The sequence below is a fragment of the Gavialis gangeticus genome, unplaced genomic scaffold (assembly GCF_001723915.1).
Source record: "Gavialis gangeticus isolate Ggan-Ray unplaced genomic scaffold, GavGan_comp1, whole genome shotgun sequence".
In the NCBI taxonomy this organism is placed as follows: domain Eukaryota; kingdom Metazoa; phylum Chordata; order Crocodylia; family Gavialidae; genus Gavialis; species Gavialis gangeticus.
This window is the reverse complement of record NW_017729006.1, coordinates 56,626,781-56,634,738: the sequence shown is the minus strand read 5'-3', so window position 1 is coordinate 56,634,738 and position 7,958 is coordinate 56,626,781. Positions and strand designations below refer to the sequence as shown.

Below are 7,958 nucleotides of genomic sequence, written 5' to 3'. Positions count from 1 at the left end.
AAAAATTGAATTTCTAACCTAGTGCTTTATGAATTGATGCAACACTTGGTTGATGAATAGCAGAAAGGCTTGCTTTAATGACTACTGACAAGTTACAAAACTAAATGACAGAAAAGACTCTTTTCTAATATAAAAAAGGCTATTAGTGCTTAGTATTATCTTAGCTCCACCAAGATCTTTACCCAATGCAGGCAGGAAGCAGTTCTTGTACAGCCTCAAAGCATAGGTCCTTCACTTGTTGGCTGGGTGGCAGGATGGTTTCTGGTTTGGACTGCACACACTTTGTTGACAAATCTGCTTAGTTTTTATACTGTTTCTTCAAAACATTTTCTTTGATGGTCGGCCAATTAAAGTCTGAACAAAACAGGTAGGAAAAGGTTGATTATCATATTGTAACTGTTAATTGCCTGGCTCCTGTTCTTGATTATCCACGTGTAAAGACTATGTGTTTCTGCAGCCTTTGCAATTATAGGTCAAACACAGATGATGGGCCTTGCGTGTCAGACAGGATACTTAGAGGTGTCACCAAAGTTGTTTTTGGGTATATGTTTATCAATGGGGTACATTTGCAGTAGCTCATAACTTTGGACATACACTGAATGGTTAAGACATTTTTAACACCTTAGAGTGACATTGGATGCCTGTTTTAAGAAATGTGAGGATGTTATGTGCAGAACATTCTCACTGTATTCAGTGCTCCTTTTACATGTTTCTTTTGAGATGGGTATTTAGTCTTTGTTTTCTTTAGCTGCTAGGTCAATTGAAATGCACATGCAGTTTCCTTGCCTTCACTGGCTCAGTCTTTCTTTAAAGGGCTTTCTTAGGTGCACATACATGGACTCTGCCAGCAATTTTAACCACTTTTATTATTTTATGGCATGGGTCTGGTATTGGGTACCACAAGCACTCCACTGTCTCAACGCCTAATGGGTTGCAAGCCATTAGCGGAGCTTGATTTTCTTGTGGCCGTCTTGTTACCATAGCCCAGTCTTGCCCAGCCACTGTTCTGCATTTTTATGCAAGAGGAGCTGTTCAAACTTTCAGTTTTCATATGCAGCATGGAGCACCTTGCATTTCGCTATGTTGAAGGTCATCAGGTTTTTGTCCACCCACTCTGCAGCCCTGCCTAAGTCAGCTTGAATCCTCAGCCTATCTTCCAGTGTAACTGCGCTTCCCCACAGGTTGGCGTCATCTGCACACTTAGCCAGTCCACTTCTGACACCCAAATACAGATTGTTAATAAATATATTAAAGAGTACTGGTCCAGGTATTGAACCCTGAGGGATGCCACTGGTCACCATGTGCCACATTGACTTGGTTCCATTGACTATTGCTCTCTGGGTCTGACCATGGAGCCAGTTCCCCAGCCATCGGACCATGAGGTTGTCAAGGCCACAGTTCCCCAGTTTTGTCATGAGGACATCATGGGAGACCAAGTCAAAGGCTTTTTAAAAATCCAAGTATATGACATCAACCTCACCCCCCAGGTGATGTGTCACCTGGTCATAGAAGGAGATGAGTTTGGTCAGGCATGACCTACCTGTAATGAAACCATGCTGGCTGTCTCTGAGGATGGCGCCTTCTGTTAGCTTGTTATTGATGGATTCTTTGATAATTTTCTTGAAGAACTTTCCAGGCTGTGAGGTCAAGGTGATTGGCCTGTAGCTCCCTGGATCTTCCTTTCTCAAAGATAGGCACCACATTGGCCCTCTTCCAGTCTTCAGGAACCTCACCCGAGCACCATGAGTTTTCAAATATATGCACCAATGGCAGAGCTAAGATGTCAGCCAACTCTTTTAGCACTCTTGGGTGCATTTCATCAGGGCTTGCAGACTTATGGATGTCCAGCCTCTCAAGGTGCTCCCTCACAATGTCTTCACCAAATGTAGGCATATGGTCACCTGTTCCCTTGTAGTCCAGCGTCCTGTCAGGCAGGGTGATCCCCTTGGGCTGGTGAAAAACCAATGCAAAGTAATCATTGTGCTTCTCTCATGACACATGTGATATGGACAGTTTTTAGATCGTGTGCTCTTATAATGATGTAGTTTGAGAAATGCCATTATTTAGAGCGGGGGTGTTGCCATGTTATTTTGTATCTGTTATGTTGTCTGAAAATAGTGTTAGTAATGACAAAGTCATGCTCTGCACTTTCACTGAGTAGAAGGATGCTGTTGGAATTGGCCTTGCCCACTCCTTCCTTCCCAATTGTGCCCTTCCGTATGTTAAAGTCCCAGCCAGCTCTTGCACTGAAGTCTCCAAGGAGGATGATGATAGCAAATGAATTGTTTCTCAGTTGGAGGTGGAGGTGGAGAATCATGAGGCACACTTTAATGCCAACAGAGAATTCAGTCAGTTGACTAACAATGTGGTTATTAATGGTGAAACCAATGCCATGTATTCACCTGTTATGTGTAGGTTTCCCTTTCCAGTAGAACATATAGCCACCCCCCACACCCTCCCCACCCACTGTTGGCCTTTGTCTGCATGTCTGGTCTTGTTGAGAGCAGTGATATTGATGTTATATCACGAGTTCTTGGGCAACAACAGCTGTTCTGCATTCTGGTCTGTCACTATTTGGATCATCTAATAGGGTTTGTATATTTCAGAATGCAAAAGGCATTTTTGTCTTTTGATTGCAATTAGCATGACCCCCTGGAAGTGTCTATCTAGTCATGTGAGGTAAAGTGGGAAGCCTATGTTTGGGGCACCTTTTCTGTGGGGTGCGCAGAGGGGATCCTAAAAAGGACTTCTCAGTCATGATCACAGCTGTCAAATCATCCTCCTGTCCCATATCAAGGGTGAAGTGTGAAACAACCATCACATGACTACTGCCTGTGTGTGGATCCATGACTAGGGACTCACGGCAATCAGTTCATCTGTCCCCATTGCCACTCATCCATCACCACAGGACTTTGTAGAAGTTATGGGCATATTTATTGGTTATTGTAGTAGTTGTTGCACCAGTGGGAGAAGCCTGCACATAACTTGTTTTACATGAGGAGGCCATTGTATATCAATAACTGCATAGATCTTGGTGGAGGAGAAATCTGGGTACAGTGGTAAGGGAGTCCAAAACAACTGGTGTTACTCCTCCACTACAGCCTTCATCCACCTTCGTAGCCATTGAGAAGTATGCATTTTGCATCCGCCTGCTCCACCATTGAGGTCTTTGTGTTGTGTTGAACTGATCTTCATCTGATATCTTACCTTTGACCTTACCACTATGGGTGACCCCACCAGGAGTAAAGACTCACAGTCGTGTTGCTCTTCAGGTCATTACTACACATAAGCCTCTCCATTTCATCAAGCCAGTCCACCTCACCAGGCCAGAGCCAGGTACCAGGGAGTTGAAGCATGGAGGGCTCAAAGGGCCAGAGTTAAGTGCCGGGGGTTGAGGAATGGGGGTTGGGGCCCAAGAAATCATAATGAGGTGCCAGGGTATTTGGGCAAAAAGAGTTCAAGGGGCCAGAGGCAGGAACTAGGGGGTTGAGGCAAGGAGGAGTCAGGGCTCCAGAGTTAGAATCATAGAAAGAAGGACCTGTAAGTTCATCAGGTCTGGTCCCCTGCCATGGGCAGGAGGCAATTGGGCTCAAACAAGCTCAATGAGGTATTTGTCCAGCCTCCTCTTAAAGACTGACTGCACCACCTCTGTTGGAAGTATGTTCCAGATGCTAGTTACACATATGGAAAGGAATTTTTTCCTTATGTCCAGCTGAAACTTTTCCTCTAGTAACTTATGTTCATTGGTCCGCATCTTCCTGGAGGGGAGGTGCTTTTTTGAAAAGTTGTTCTCTTAGATCCTGCTGTTTTCCTTTAACATATTTGTAGGTGGCTATCAAGTCACATTTCAGCCTTCTTTTGCTCAGGCTGAATAAACCCTGATCCCAAAGAAACTGTCCCCCAGGCCTTTGATCATGCAGATGGCCCTTCTCTGCACCCTTTCAAGCTTGTCCATATCCTTCTTGAAGTGTGGTACCCATAACTGGACACAGTACTCCAGATGTGGCCTCATCACCCATTGTATAGATATGGTGAGGGTTCTTCCTACCCAGATGAAGGACCCGGCATTTGTCTCTGTTGAACCTCATATGGTTTTGTTCAGCCCATAGAACCAGCCTGTCTAGGTCTTCCTGAATCCTTGACCTGTCCTCTGATGTGCCCACTTGTCCCCACAGCTTGGTATTATCTGCAAACTTCATCATTGCACTTTTCACTCCCTCTTCCAGGTCATTAATAAAGATGTTAAAGAGCACGGGCCCGAGCACTGACCCCTGGGGTACACCACTGGAGATGACCTTCCAAGATGAGGCCACCCCATCAATTACAACTTGTTGGGATTGGCCGCTGAGCCAGTTCCCAACCCACCTCACTGTAGCCTGGTCTAAGCCAGTACTCTCTGTCACGGGGTGCGACACTAGGAGCGGCCGTGTACTTCTCCTAACGCCCCTACTGTGCCAAGTGACTATAAAACGCACCCTTGTTCTCCTCTGCCACATCTTTGCTGGTAATATTGCCAAAGGGAGGCTACCTTTTCTGTCCTCCTTGGCACGGTCCCCAGGCGTTCTCCTGCCTGTACCCTGTCTACCAATAATTCTGGGCACTCCCGCCACAGGGCTGTACGTGGCTCCTACCACCCCTAATACCACGTCCCAAACCTCTCAGATGTCCTGGACATTGTTGAGTCAGTTATTAGCCTCGCCCTCTCCTGGGGCTTCTCTCAGTGTGCGCTCGCCCTCTTCTGGGGCTCCTCACAATGCACTTCCTCACGATGCACTCGCCCTCTCCTGGGGCTTCTCAGTGTGCGCTCACCCTCTCCGGGGCTTCTCCCAATGCACTCGCCCTCTCCGGGGCTTCTCCCAATGCGCTCGCCTCTATAGGATCGCCCACCCCTGGGGCTCATCTCTGTAGGATCGTCTGCCCCTGGGGCTCATCTCTATAGGATCGTCCACCCCTGGGCTTCTATTCTTGTGTGCCCACCCTGGGGCGTAACACGAGTACCCTCTGGGCTTCTTGCCAGTGCCCACTCTGGGGCTCCTCACCATTGGGGCTCAGGTGGCCATAGCCATGCCTGGCCCCTAAATCCACCATGCCCCTTTCACAGGGCTGGGGTCAGTGCCCCCTGAACGTTGTGCCCTCCCTGGGCTTCTTGCCTGTACACCCCTCCCTGGGGCTCTGCCCGCACTAGGGCCTTTCTCTGCGCTTGGGGCTCAGGTGGCCATAGCGGTGCCTGGCCCCCCCAATGCACTGTGCCCCTCCTCAGGGCTGGGGCAGTGCACCCCTAACTGCAGTGCCCTCACTGGCACCAGGGTCCCCACCGCTGTGGAGCCCCTCTGAGGCCTCCTCCAACCCCTATCAGCCTCACCTGGTCCTCCGGTTTAATATTAAAGCAAAACCCTAAGCCAATCAGCTGTAACACAAAAACCAAGCCTCCTGGCTGAAACACACGCTCTAGCCCTCTGGCTAAACCTCACTCAAACCCCTCCCCGGGGTTTCTCCTCACCCGGGAGTTGTTTCAGGCCCTTGGGCATCTATAGACTGCAATGTTTCCACAGAGCGCCCACTCCATCAGCTGCCAGAGGAGAACTGCTTACTTGGCCTCAGCCTAGGCTGTTTATATAGGCCAGGCCCTGCCCCCTTCCGGTCAGCTGACCGACTACGGTTACCCCAGCAACCAACATCTGTATCTCTTCCTAGGAGCAGGGCACCAAAGTGCCCCTGCGACACTCTCCAACTTAATTGAGAGGATTTCATGGGAAACAGTATCAAAGGCCTTGCTGAAATCGAGGTAGATGACGTCCACCTCCTGTCCCATGTCTAGGTGGTTAGTTACGGGTCATAAAAGGACACCAGGTTTGTTAGGCATAGCCTTCCCTCTACAAAACCATGCTGGTTGCTTTTTAGTACCCCACCAGATGTGAACTTCTGGTAGAAGACCTCCTTGACAGTTTTTTCAAAGAACTTCCCCAGAACCAAAGTCAGACTGACAGGTCTATAGTTGGAAGGGCCATCTCTTTTTCCCTTCTTAAAGATGGGAATCACGTTCGCCTTTTTCCAGTTCTTAGGATCAACTCCTGAGTTCCACATCTCCTTGAACAGCCTTGCCAGAGGCACCACTGTGAGCTCAACCAGCTCTTCACCACTCTTGGGTGAAGGTCATCTGGACCAGTCAACTTGAAAATGGTAGCACCAGCATCCCTGCCAGTGTTAGGCTTTGATGAGTCAAAGGTTTGAGACTTGTGGGGATGTAGCATGGAGGGGCAAAGGTGTTAGTCTGCCACTGAGTGGTTAAGGCATGGTGGGGGTCTAGACACCAGTCAGGAGCCAAGGGGTTGGAGTATGGAAGGGTCAAGGAGCCAAAGTCAGGTGCCAAGAGCTTGTAGGGATGAGCCTGAAGGGTCAAGGTGCAAGAGTCGGACACCAAAGATTGGAGCCATGAAGGAATCAAGGTGCCAGAGCCAAGTGCCAAGGGGTTGTGGGGTTGCAAGGTTGAGAAGCAGAAGATTCAAGGCCCTAGATTCAGGAGACTAATGGTTAAGGGGCTCAAGTTGGGATCCAGTGGGTTCTGTTGTTGAGATGTAGATATAGCTAGGTGTTGAGTTGCTGGTGTCAGGATCTGAATTTTCTAGGTCCTGAGGGCCCAAGGCACTGAGGGGTCGAGTTGTGGAGGAGTTAAGGTGCCCAATTCCATCACCAAGGACTAATGTGTGGAGGGGTGAAGAAGCTGGAGTCAGACACTGAGGGCTCAAGTCACTGTGGTGCTGAGGCACTGAATAGTTGAGATGCCTGCATCAAAAGTCAAAACTTCCAGGCACCAAGTGGTCAAGGCCCAGAATCAGGAGAGGAAAGGTTAAGACTTGGAGGGGTACGAACTGGAGTCAGGAGCTAAGGGTTGAGATGCTGGAGTTGGGAGCAGAGGGGTCAAGTCAGTAGGCTGCCAAGGCACCAAAGGGTTGAGGAGTGGGCATCAGGACCTAAATCTTTTAGGAATGGAGGAGTTAAGGGCCCAAGAGGTTAAAGTCCTACAACCAGAAGACAAGGGTTTGAGGAATTGGGATCTGAGAGGCTGAGTTGCCAAGGTGTCAATATGGTGAGAGGTTGAGGTACCAGTATCAGCATCAGAATTGTCTCAGTACCAAGGGGTCAAGGCATGGAGAGGTGAAGGTGCAAGACTCAGGCATAGTGGGGTTGTGAGGTGTATCAGGGTGCTTGATACTCCTTGGTACTCTTTGAGGGAAGGCAGGCTGCGGGAGAAGCAGGCTGCAGGTGAGGAAGAGGGTAGTAAAGGGACTGGATGTATTTAAATTGGCTGGTCTGGATGATCTCCATCCCAGAGTGTTGAGGGAATTAGCTGAGCTCATTGCGGGACCCCTGGCACAGCTTTATCAGCACTTGTGGTGCTCTGGTGTGGTGCCAGAGGACTGGAAGAGGGCCAACGTGGTTCCCATCTTCAAAAAAGGGAGGAAGGAGGATCCAGGAAACTATACACCAGTTAGTCTTACCTCAATCCTGGGTAAGCTTTTTGAGAGAATTATCCTGGCACATGTCCACGAGGGGCCAGCAGGGGAGGTTATGTTTAGGGGCAACCAACATGGGTTCGTTAGAGGCAGGTCCTGTCAGACCAACCTGGTGGCCTTCTATGACCAGGTCACCAAATCCTTACATGCAGGGATAGTAGTGGATGTAGTCTTTCTGGACTTTAGGAAGGCCTTTGATACTGTCTCTCACCCCATTCTCATAAAAAAACTGGGGGACTGTGGTGTCGACACCTACACAGTCAAATGGGTCACCAGCTGGCTGGAGGGCCGCACCCAGAGAGTGGTGGTGGATGGGTCATTTTTGACCTGGAGGGATGTGGGCAGTGGGGTTCCGCATAGCTTGGTCCTTGGGCCCACACTGTTCAACATCTTCATCAGTGACTTGGATGAGGGGGTAAAAAGCACCCTGTTCAAATTTGCTGA

At 49.0% G+C, this 7,958-nt stretch overlaps 1 long non-coding RNA gene across 1 annotated transcript; it reads left to right on the top strand.

The window, feature by feature from the left end:
- Positions 1-154: 154 nt before the first annotated feature.
- Positions 155-7,469, top strand: LOC109291969. The gene is made up of 3 exons (XR_002096002.1): positions 155-987; positions 1,916-1,926; positions 7,457-7,469. It is a non-coding gene; the product is annotated as an uncharacterized LOC109291969 (long non-coding RNA).
- Positions 7,470-7,958: the final 489 nt, after the last annotated feature.